The sequence below is a fragment of the Notolepis coatsorum genome (genome assembly GCF_963971535.1).
Source record: "Notolepis coatsorum genome assembly, chromosome: 5".
Taxonomy (NCBI): domain Eukaryota; kingdom Metazoa; phylum Chordata; class Actinopteri; order Aulopiformes; family Paralepididae; genus Notolepis; species Notolepis coatsorum.
Window position 1 is genome coordinate 206,493,317 of NC_140169.1, and position 11,851 is coordinate 206,505,167.

Here is an 11,851-nt window from a genome sequence, read left to right on the forward strand (position 1 = left end):
CTCCACCACCACCTCTACCTCTCTGACCTCCACCACCACATCTACCTCTCTGACCTCCACCACCACCTCTACCTCTCTGATCTCCACCACATCTACCTCTCTGACCTCCTCCTCCACATCTACCTCTCTGACCTCCACCACCACCTCTACCTCTCTGACCTCCACCACCACCTCTACCTCTCTGACCTCCACAACCACATCTACCTCTCTGACCTCCACCACCACCTCTACCTCTCTGACCTCCTCCACATCTACCTCTCTGACCTCCTCCACCACCTCTACCTCTCTGACCTCCACCACCACCTCTACCTCTCTGACCTCCTCCTCCACCTCTACCTCTCTGACCTCCACCACCACCTCTACCTCTCTGACCTCCACCACCACATCTACCTCTCTGACCTCCTCCTCTACCTCTACCTCTCTGACCTCCACCACCACCTCTACCTCTCTGACCTCCACCACCACCTCTACCTCTCTGACCTCCACCACCACCTCTACCTCTCTGACCTCCTCCACCACCTCTACCTCTCTGACCTCCACCACCACATCTACCTCTCTGACCTCCACCACCACATCTACCTCTCTGACCTCCTCCTCCACCTCTACCTCTCTAACCTCCACCACCACATCTACCTCTCTGACCTCCTCCACCACCTCTACCTCTCTGACCTCCACCACCACATCTACCTCTCTGACCTCCACCACCACATCTACCTCTCTGACATCCTCCACATCTACCTCTCTGACCTCCACCACCACCTCTACCTCTCTGACCTCCACCACCACCTCTACCTCTCTGACCTCCACCACCACCTCTACCTCTCTGACCTCCACAACCACATCTACCTCTCTGACCTCCACCACCACCTCTACCTCTCTGACCTCCACCACCTCTACCTCTCTTACCTCCTCCTCCACATCTACCTCTCTGACCTCCTCCACCACCTCTACCTCTCTGACCTCCTCCACATCTACCTCTCTGACCTCCTCCACCATCTCTACCTCTCTGACCTCCACCACCACCTCTACCTCTCTGACCTCCTCCTCCACCTCTACCTCTCTGACCTCCTCCACCATCTCTACCTCTCTGACCTCCACAACCACCTCTACCTCTCTGACCTCCTCCACATCTACCTCTCTGACCTCCTCCACCATCTCTACCTCTCTGACCTCCTCCTCTACCTCTACCTCTCTGACCTCCACCACCACCTCTACCTCTCTGACCTCCACCACCACCTCTACCTCTCTGACCTCCACCTCCACCTCTACCTCTCTGACCTCCTCCACCACCTCTACCTATCTGACCTCCACCACCACATCTACCTCTCTGACCTCCTCCTCTACCTCTACCTCTCTGACCTCCACCACCACCTCTACCTCTCTGACCTCCACCACCACCTCTACCTCTCTGACCTCCACAACCACATCTACCTCTCTGACCTCCACCACCTCTACCTCTCTGACCTCCTCCACATCTACCTATCTGACCTCCACCACCACCTCTACCTCTCTGACCTCCACCACCTCTACCTCTCTGACCTCCACCACCACCTCTACCTCTCTGACCTCCACCACCACATCTACCTCTCTGACCTCCTCCACCACCTCTACCTCTCTGACCTCCTCCACCACCTCTACCTCTCTGACCTCCTCCACCACCTCTACCTCTCTGACCTCCACCACCACCTCTACCTCTCTGACCTCCTCCACCTCTACCTCTCTGACCTCCACCACCACCTCTACCTATCTGACCTCCTCCTCCACCTCTACCTCTCTGACCTCCACCACCACCTCTACCTCTCTGACCTCCTCCACCACCTCTACCTCTCTGACCTCCACCACCACCTCTACCTCTCTGACCTCCACCACCACATCTACCTCTCTGACCTCCTCCTCTACCTCTACCTCTCTGACCTCCACCACCACCTCTACCTCTCTGACCTCCACAACCACATCTACCTCTCTGACCTCCACCACATCTACCTCTCTGACCTCCACCACCTCTACCTCTCTGACCTCCACCACCACCTCTACCTCTCTGACCTCCACCACCACCTCTACCTCTCTGACCTCCACCACCACCTCTACCTCTCTGACCTCCACCACCTCTACCTCTCTGACCTCCACCACCACCTCTACCTCTCTGACCTCCACCACCACATCTACCTCTCTGACCTCCTCCACCACCTCTACCTCTCTGACCTCCTCCACCACCTCTACCTCTCTGACCTCCTCCACCACCTCTACCTCTCTGACCTCCACCACCACCTCTACCTCTCTGACCTCCACCACCACCTCTACCTCTCTAACCTCCTCCACCACCTCTACCTCTCTGACCTCCACCACCACCTCTACCTCTCTGACCTCCTCCTCCACCACCTCTACCTCTCTGACCTCCTCCACATCTACCTCTCTGACCTCCTCCACCACCTCTACCTCTCTGACCTCCTCCACCACCACATCTACCTCTCTGACCTCCTCCACCTCTACCTCTCTGACCTCCACCACCACCTCTACCTCTCTGACCTCCACCACCACCTCTACCTCTCTGACCTCCACCACCACCTCTACCTCTCTGACCTCCACCACCACCTCTACCTCTCTGATCTCCACCACATCTACCTCTCTGACCTCCTCCTCCACATCTACCTCTCTGACCTCCTCCTCCACCACCTCTACCTCTCTGACCTCCTCCACCACCTCTACCTCTCTGACCTCCATCACCACATATACCTCTCTGACCTCCTCCTCCACCACCTCTACCTCTCTGACCTCCTCCTCCACCTCTACCTCTCTGACCTCCACCACCTCTACCTCTCTGACCTCCACCACCACATCTACCTCTCTGACATCCTCCACCTCTACCTCTCTGACCTCCACCACCACATCTACCTCTCTGACCTCCACCACCACCTCTACCTCTCTGACCTCCTCCACCACATCTACCTCTCTGACCTCCACCACCACCTCTACCTCTCTGACCTCCTCCACCACATCTACCTCTCTGACCTCCTCCACCACATCTACCTCTCTGACCTCCTCCATCACATCTACCTCTCTGACCTCCACCACCACCTCTACCTCTCTGACCTCCTCCACCACCTCTACCTCTCTGACCTCCACCACCTCTACCTCTCTGACCTCCTCCACCACCTCTACCTCTCTGACCTCCACCACCACCTCTACCTCTCTGACCTCCTCCACCACCTCTACCTCTCTGACCTCCTCCTCCACCTCTACCTCTCTGACCTCCTCCACCACCTCTACCTCTCTGACCTCCACCACCACCTCTACCTCTCTGACCTCCTCCACCACCTCTACCTCTCTGACCTCCTCCTCCACCTCTACCTCTCTGACCTCCTCCACCACATCTACCTCTCTGACCTCCACCACCACATCTACCTCTCTGACCTCCACCACCACCTCTACCTCTCTGATCTCCACCACATCTACCTCTCTGACCTCCTCCTCCACATCTACCTCTCTGATCTCCACCACCACCTCTACCTCTCTGACCTCCACCACCACCTCTACCTCTCTGACCTCCTCCACATCTACCTCTCTGACCTCCTCCACCACCTCTACCTCTCTGACCTCCACCACCACCTCTACCTCTCTGACCTCCTCCTCCACCTCTACCTCTCTGACCTCCACCACCACCTCTACCTCTCTGACCTCCACCACCACATCTACCTCTCTGACCTCCTCCTCTACCTCTACCTCTCTGACCTCCACCACCACCTCTACCTCTCTGACCTCCTCCACCACCTCTACCTCTCTGACCTCCACCACCACATCTACCTCTCTGACCTCCACCACCACATCTACCTCTCTGACCTCCTCCTCCACCTCTACCTCTCTGACCTCCACCACCACATCTACCTCTCTGACCTCCTCCACCACCTCTACCTCTCTGACCTCCACCACCACATCTACCTCTCTGACCTCCACCACCACATCTACCTCTCTGACATCCTCCACATCTACCTCTCTGACCTCCACCACCACCTCTACCTCTCTGACCTCCACCACCACCTCTACCTCTCTGACCTCCACCACCACCTCTACCTCTCTGACCTCCACAACCACATCTACCTCTCTGACCTCCACCACCACCTCTACCTCTCTGACCTCCACCACCTCTACCTCTCTTACCTCCTCCTCCACATCTACCTCTCTGACCTCCTCCACCACCTCTACCTCTCTGACCTCCACCACCACCTCTACCTCTCTGACCTCCTCCACATCTACCTCTCTGACCTCCTCCACCATCTCTACCTCTCTGACCTCCACCACCACCTCTACCTCTCTGACCTCCTCCTCCACATCTACCTCTCTGACCTCCACAACCACCTCTACCTCTCTGACCTCCTCCACATCTACCTCTCTGACCTCCTCCACCATCTCTACCTCTCTGACCTCCTCCTCTACCTCTACCTCTCTGACCTCCACCACCACCTCTACCTCTCTGACCTCCACCACCACCTCTACCTCTCTGACCTCCACCTCCACCTCTACCTCTCTGACCTCCTCCACCACCTCTACCTATCTGACCTCCACCACCACATCTACCTCTCTGACCTCCTCCTCTACCTCTACCTCTCTGACCTCCACCACCACCTCTACCTCTCTGACCTCCACCACCACCTCTACCTCTCTGACCTCCACAACCACATCTACCTCTCTGACCTCCACCACCTCTACCTCTCTGACCTCCTCCACATCTACCTATCTGACCTCCACCACCACCTCTACCTCTCTGACCTCCACCACCTCTACCTCTCTGACCTCCACCACCACCTCTACCTCTCTGACCTCCACCACCACATCTACCTCTCTGACCTCCTCCACCACCTCTACCTCTCTGACCTCCTCCACCACCTCTACCTCTCTGACCTCCTCCACCACCTCTACCTCTCTGACCTCCACCACCACCTCTACCTCTCTGACCTCCTCCACCTCTACCTCTCTGACCTCCACCACCACCTCTACCTATCTGACCTCCTCCTCCACCTCTACCTCTCTGACCTCCACCACCACCTCTACCTCTCTGACCTCCTCCACCACCTCTACCTCTCTGACCTCCACCACCACCTCTACCTCTCTGACCTCCACCACCACATCTACCTCTCTGACCTCCTCCTCTACCTCTACCTCTCTGACCTCCACCACCACCTCTACCTCTCTGACCTCCACAACCACATCTACCTCTCTGACCTCCACCACATCTACCTCTCTGACCTCCACCACCTCTACCTCTCTGACCTCCACCACCACCTCTACCTCTCTGACCTCCACCACCACCTCTACCTCTCTGACCTCCACCACCACCTCTACCTCTCTGACCTCCACCACCTCTACCTCTCTGACCTCCACCACCACCTCTACCTCTCTGACCTCCACCACCACATCTACCTCTCTGACCTCCTCCACCACCTCTACCTCTCTGACCTCCTCCACCACCTCTACCTCTCTGACCTCCTCCACCACCTCTACCTCTCTGACCTCCACCACCACCTCTACCTCTCTGACCTCCACCACCACCTCTACCTCTCTAACCTCCTCCACCACCACCTCTACCTCTCTGACCTCCTCCACATCTACCTCTCTGACCTCCTCCTCCTCCACATCTACCTCTCTGACCTCCACCACCACCTCTACCTCTCTGACCTCCTCCTCCACCACCTCTACCTCTCTGACCTCCTCCACATCTACCTCTCTGACCTCCTCCACCACCTCTACCTCTCTGACCTCCTCCACCACCACATCTACCTCTCTGACCTCCTCCACCTCTACCTCTCTGACCTCCACCACCACCTCTACCTCTCTGACCTCCACCACCACCTCTACCTCTCTGACCTCCACCACCACCTCTACCTCTCTGACCTCCACCACCACCTCTACCTCTCTGATCTCCACCACATCTACCTCTCTGACCTCCTCCTCCACATCTACCTCTCTGACCTCCTCCTCCACCACCTCTACCTCTCTGACCTCCTCCACCACCTCTACCTCTCTGACCTCCATCACCACATATACCTCTCTGACCTCCTCCTCCACCACCTCTACCTCTCTGACCTCCTCCTCCACCTCTACCTCTCTGACCTCCACCACCTCTACCTCTCTGACCTCCACCACCACATCTACCTCTCTGACATCCTCCACCTCTACCTCTCTGACCTCCACCACCACATCTACCTCTCTGACCTCCACCACCACCTCTACCTCTCTGACCTCCTCCACCACATCTACCTCTCTGACCTCCTCCATCACATCTACCTCTCTGACCTCCTCCACCACATCTACCTCTCTGACCTCCTCCATCACATCTACCTCTCTGACCTCCACCACCACCTCTACCTCTCTGACCTCCACCACCTCTACCTCTCTGACCTCCTCCACCACATCTACCTCTCTGACCTCCTCCATCACATCTACCTCTCTGACCTCCACCACCACATCTACCTCTCTGACCTCCTCCACCACCTCTACCTCTCTGACCTCCACCACCTCTACCTCTCTGACCTCCTCCACCACCTCTACCTCTCTGACCTCCACCACCACCTCTACCTCTCTGACCTCCTCCACCACCTCTACCTCTCTGACCTCCTCCTCCACCTCTACCTCTCTGACCTCCTCCACCACCTCTACCTCTCTGACCTCCACCACCACCTCTACCTCTCTGACCTCCTCCACCACCTCTACCTCTCTGACCTCCTCCTCCACCTCTACCTCTCTGACCTCCTCCACCACATCTACCTCTCTGACCTCCTCCTCCACCTCTACCTCTCTGACCTCCATCACCACATATACCTCTCTGACCTCCTCCACCACCTCTACCTCTCTGACCTCCATCACCACATCTACCTCTCTGACCTCCTCCACCACCTCTACCTCTCTGACCTCCACCACCACCTCTACCTCTCTGACCTCCACCACCACCTCTACCTCTCTGACCTCCTCCACCACATCTACCTCTCTGATCTCCTCCACCACATCTACCTCTCTGACCTCCTCCTCCACCACCTCTACCTCTCTGATCTCCTCCACCACATCTACCTCTCTGACCTCCTCCTCCACCACCTCTACCTCTCTGATCTCCTCCACCACATCTACCTCTCCTCCACCACCACCTCTACCTCTCTGATCTCCTCCACCACATCTACCTCTCTGACCTCCACCACCTCTACCTCTCTGACCTCCACCACCTCTACCTCTCTGATCTCCTCCACCACCTCTACCTCTCCTCCTCCTCCACCTCTACCTCTCTGACCTCCACCACCACCTCTATCTCTCTGACCTCCACCATCACATCTACCTCTCTGACCTCCACCACCACATCTACCTCTCTGACCTCCTCCTCCACCACATCTACCTCTCTGACCTCCACCATCACATCTACCTCTCTGACCTCCATCACCACCTCTATCTCTCTGACCTCCTCCTCCACCTCTACCTATCTGACCTCCTCCTCCGCCACCTCTACCTATCTGACCTCCACCTCTACCTATCTGACCTCCTCCTCCTCCACCTCTACCTATCTGACCTCCACCTCTACCTCTACCTCTCTGACCTCCTCCATCACCTCTACCTCTATGACCTGCCCCACCTCCACACCTCTACCTCAGCCACCAGGCCAGCCACATCCACAACTCCAACACCTTACTGTCCTTTAAATAAACGTTTGACCCATAGCTGTTTTGTTTTGTTTTGTTGTTATTCATCCCATAGTGTAAAGAGTCTTTGAGCACTGTGAAAAGCGCTATATAAATATCATATATCATTATTATTATTATTAACACAATGTCTGCCACGCAGTTTGACCATCTTATACCTCTCTCTGCCAGTGCTGTAAGCCTATGGAGTCACTCACCTTCTTTGCAGGGCTATAACTTTTTAAATATTATAGCTATATCGACATTACTATGGCCCATTCAACATCGGGTATCTATCGTTCCGGATGTGGGAACGTTATATTTTTCCATTCATACATTGTTGTGTTAATACCGTCGTGAATATAATATAATAATGTTCTGCAGTAATTCCTAGAATGCGAGTTATAGGCCCCAACGCATATTATATATAATCGATTGGCGTTTCGTTCCTATACACGCTATATTAAAAAATTCAAATGCATATGATCGGTATCGGTATCGGCATCATGGGTGAAGGAAAGGGGGGGGGGGGTCGTTTATGATTCCTTGATTGTCAGTAACGGCTTTCTTTAGTACGACATCATACGTTGATCAGATGGATTGCAATGAAATAAATAGACAATCGAGCTGGAATTAACGTTAGATTCCTCTTACCTGTGGCCGATGAGTCTGGAGAAAGAATATTCCAATTATTTGATTTCCATCTGCTAGATCCGTTTTCCGTTTCCACATAACAAGAGAGCTCTGCCCGGAACATTTCCGCAGATGCACAGAACGCATCATCCGGTTGAGAGTGGAGTGCAATTTGCCCGAAATCCACCAGGCGATTGCAATATCCGACAGAGTCCAGAGTCTCCCGGAGCCTTGCTGGATGAATTATGAATGGCAATAGCGAATAAAGGAAATAATGATCATAAAAACGAGTTAACTCGTTTCTGGCGCTCAACGCATGGCGGCCAATAACGAGTATACTCGTTAATGGCGCAGAAACGGTTAACGGGCACTTCCGTGTCTGTACCTCACATTACATAAGACTTGACCAACATGGTGGCTAAGTGCATAAGTCAAATGCTAATAAATGTTCATGGGAGCATTATTTAATGTGCAGTATTTTATTTCATGTTTTTCCCTCACCAAGGTTATTATAATTCTGCATATACATTTACATTTAGTCATTTAGCTGACGCTTTTATCCAAAGCGACTTACATGTTCTGTATGACAAGCCATCAGGAAGGGCACAACTCTATCAGCTGAGCAACAATGTTCATCAAAGTGTTGAGTGCTACAGTGTAGGTTAGTTTATTAGGAGTGCATGACAGTACGGTTAGTTAGGGTTAGATTTTGTATTTAATTAAAAAAAAATTAAATTCAGATAATGGTTGAAGAAGTGCGTCTTTAGTCGACGGCGAAAGATTGGACGTGTTTCGGCTGTCCTAACTGGGGTGGGTAGTTCATTCCACCATTGTGGGGCAAGGACTGAGAATAGGCGACTTCTCTTTGATGAACCTCCCGGAGCTTGGATAGGAGTAGGTCTGAGGCGGCCAGAAGATGCAGAGCGTAGGGGTCTTGAGGGTGTGTAGTTAGAGACCATTGACCGGAGGTAGGCGGGAGCGGTTCCCTTTGCATATTTCTATAATCTTTTCATTTTAATTGAATTCCCTTTTTGATCTGAATTTCACTTTCGTTTTCCAGCTGGGTTTTGGCTCTATGTTGTATAAAGCACTGTACATACAGTGTACATTGTGCATTAGACAGTTTTAAACAAGTAGTAAGCAAAAAAGAAGGAACATGAGTGATTCTATATTCAATTCACAGGCATTTGAATAATATCAATTTAATAAGTACAAATACACTAAAATATATATTAAAAATATATTGTTAAACACTGAAGGACCAGACCATTATGGTGATGAACTTAAACAAAATAATCTCTCCTTGATTCCTTGACACCTCTCCTTGACTTTACGTTCTTCAACCTCTTTCTAACCTCTCCATCCCTTTGCTTCTCTATCCCTCACTGCCTACAATTATAATGATGCTGTGTAGAACCAAAGCTAGAACCAAAGCTTAGAACGATGTTGTGTAGAACCAAAGCTAGAACCAACCTTTAGAATGATGTTGTGTAGAACTGAAGAACCAAAGCTTAGAACGATGTTGTGTAGAACCACAGCTAGAACCAAAGCTTAGAATGCTGTTGTGTAGAACCAAAGCTAGAACCAAAGCTTAGAATGATGTTGAGTAGAACTGAAACTAGAACCAACCTTTAGAACAATGTTGTGTAGAACTGAAGAACCAAAGCTTAGAACGATGTTGTGTAGAACTGAAGAACCAAAGCTTAGAATGATGTTGTGTAGAACTGAAGAACCAAGGCTTTTAATGATGTTGTGTAGAACTGAAGCTAGAACCAAAACTTAGAACGATGTTGAGTAAAACTGAAGCTAGAACCAACATTTAGAACGATGTTGTGTAGAACTGAAGAACCAAAGTTTAGAACGATGTTGTGTAGAACTGAAGAACCAAAGCTTAGAACAATGTTGTGTAGAACTGAATAACCAAAGCTTAGGACGATGTTGTGTGGAACAACATCTAGAACCAAAGCTTAGAACAATGTTGTGTAGAACCACAGCTAGAACCAAATCTTAGAATGATGTTGTGTAGAACCAACGCTAGAACCAAAGCTTAGAATGATGTTGAGTAGAACTGAAACTAGAACCAAACTTTATAACAATGTTGTGTAGAACTGAAGAACCAAAGCTTAGAACGATGTTGTGTAGAACTGAAGAACCAAAGCTTAGAACGATGTTGTGTAGAACTGAAGAACCAAAGCTTAGAACGATGTTGTGTAGAACTGAATAACCAAAGCTTAGAACGATGTTGTGTAGAACTGAAGAACCAAAGCTTAGAACGATGTTGTGTAGAACTGAAGAACCAAAACTTTTAATGATGTTGTGTAGAACTAAAGCTAGAACCAACCTTTAGAACGATGTTGTGTAGAACTGAAGAACCAAAGCTTAGAATGATGTTGTGTAGAACTGAAGAACCAAAGCTTATAACGATGTTGTGTAGAACTGAAGCTAGAACCAAAGCTTATAACGATGTTGTGTAGAACTGAAACTAGAACCAACCTTTAGAACAATGTTGTGTAGAACTGAAGAACCAAAGCTTAGAACAATGTTGTGTAGAACCACAGCTAGAACCAAAGCTTAGAACGATGTTGTGTAGAACCACAGCTAGAACCAAAGCTTAGAATGATGTTGTGTAGAACTGAAACTAGAACCAAACTGTAGAACAATGTTGTGTAGAACTGAAGAACCAAAGCTTAGAACGATGTTGTGTAGAACTGAAGCTAGAACCAAAGCTTAGAACGATGTTGAGTAGAACTGAAGAACCAAAGCTTTTAATGATTTTGTGTAGAACTGAAGCTAGAACCAAAGCTTAGAACGATGTTGAGTAGAACTGAAGAACCAAAGCTTAGAATGATGTTGTGTAGAACTGAAGAACCAAAGCTTATAACGATGTTGTGTAGAACTGAAGCTAGAACCAAAGCTTAGAACGATGTTGTGTAGAACTGAAACTAGAACCAACCTTTAGAACAATGTTGTGTAGAACTGAAGAACCAAAGCTTAGAACAATGTTGTGTAGAACCACAGCTAGAACCAAAGCTTAGAACGATGTTGTGTAGAACCACAGCTAGAACCAAAGCTTAGAATGATGTTGTGTAGAACCAAAGCTAGAACCAAAGCTTAGAATGATGTTGAGTAGAACTGAAACTAGAACCAACCTTTAGAACAATGTTGTGTAGAACTGAAGAACCAAAGCTTAGAACGATGTTGTGTAGAACTGAAGCTAGAACCAAAGCTTAGAACGATGTTGAGTAGAACTGAAGAACCAAAGCTTTTAATGATGTTGTGTAGAACTGAAGCTAGAACCAAAGCTTAGAACGATGTTGAGTAGAACTGAAGAACCAAAGCTTTTAATGATGTTGTGTACTGTAGAACTGAAGCTAGAACCAACCCTTAGAACGATGTTGAGTAGAACTGAAGCTAGAACCAAAGCTTAGAACGATGTTGTGTAGAACTGAAGCTAGACCAAAGCTTCGATTGATGTTGTTTAGAACCACAGGAGAGAATGGAGTCGGGGCCCAAGGCGTGGACAGGAGATCCTTCTGCAGTTGTGGTTGAACATCCCTTAAGGC

General features: G+C 50.7%; 1 protein-coding gene across 1 annotated transcript in view; it reads left to right on the plus strand.

Annotated features, from left to right (window-relative positions):
• The window catches only part of wnt6b (wingless-type MMTV integration site family, member 6b), a gene marked incomplete at its 3' end in the record, with an annotated part of 377,085 nt that overhangs the window by 353,645 nt on the left and 11,589 nt on the right, over window positions 1-11,851 (plus strand). The gene's annotated exons all lie outside the window — the stretch shown is intronic.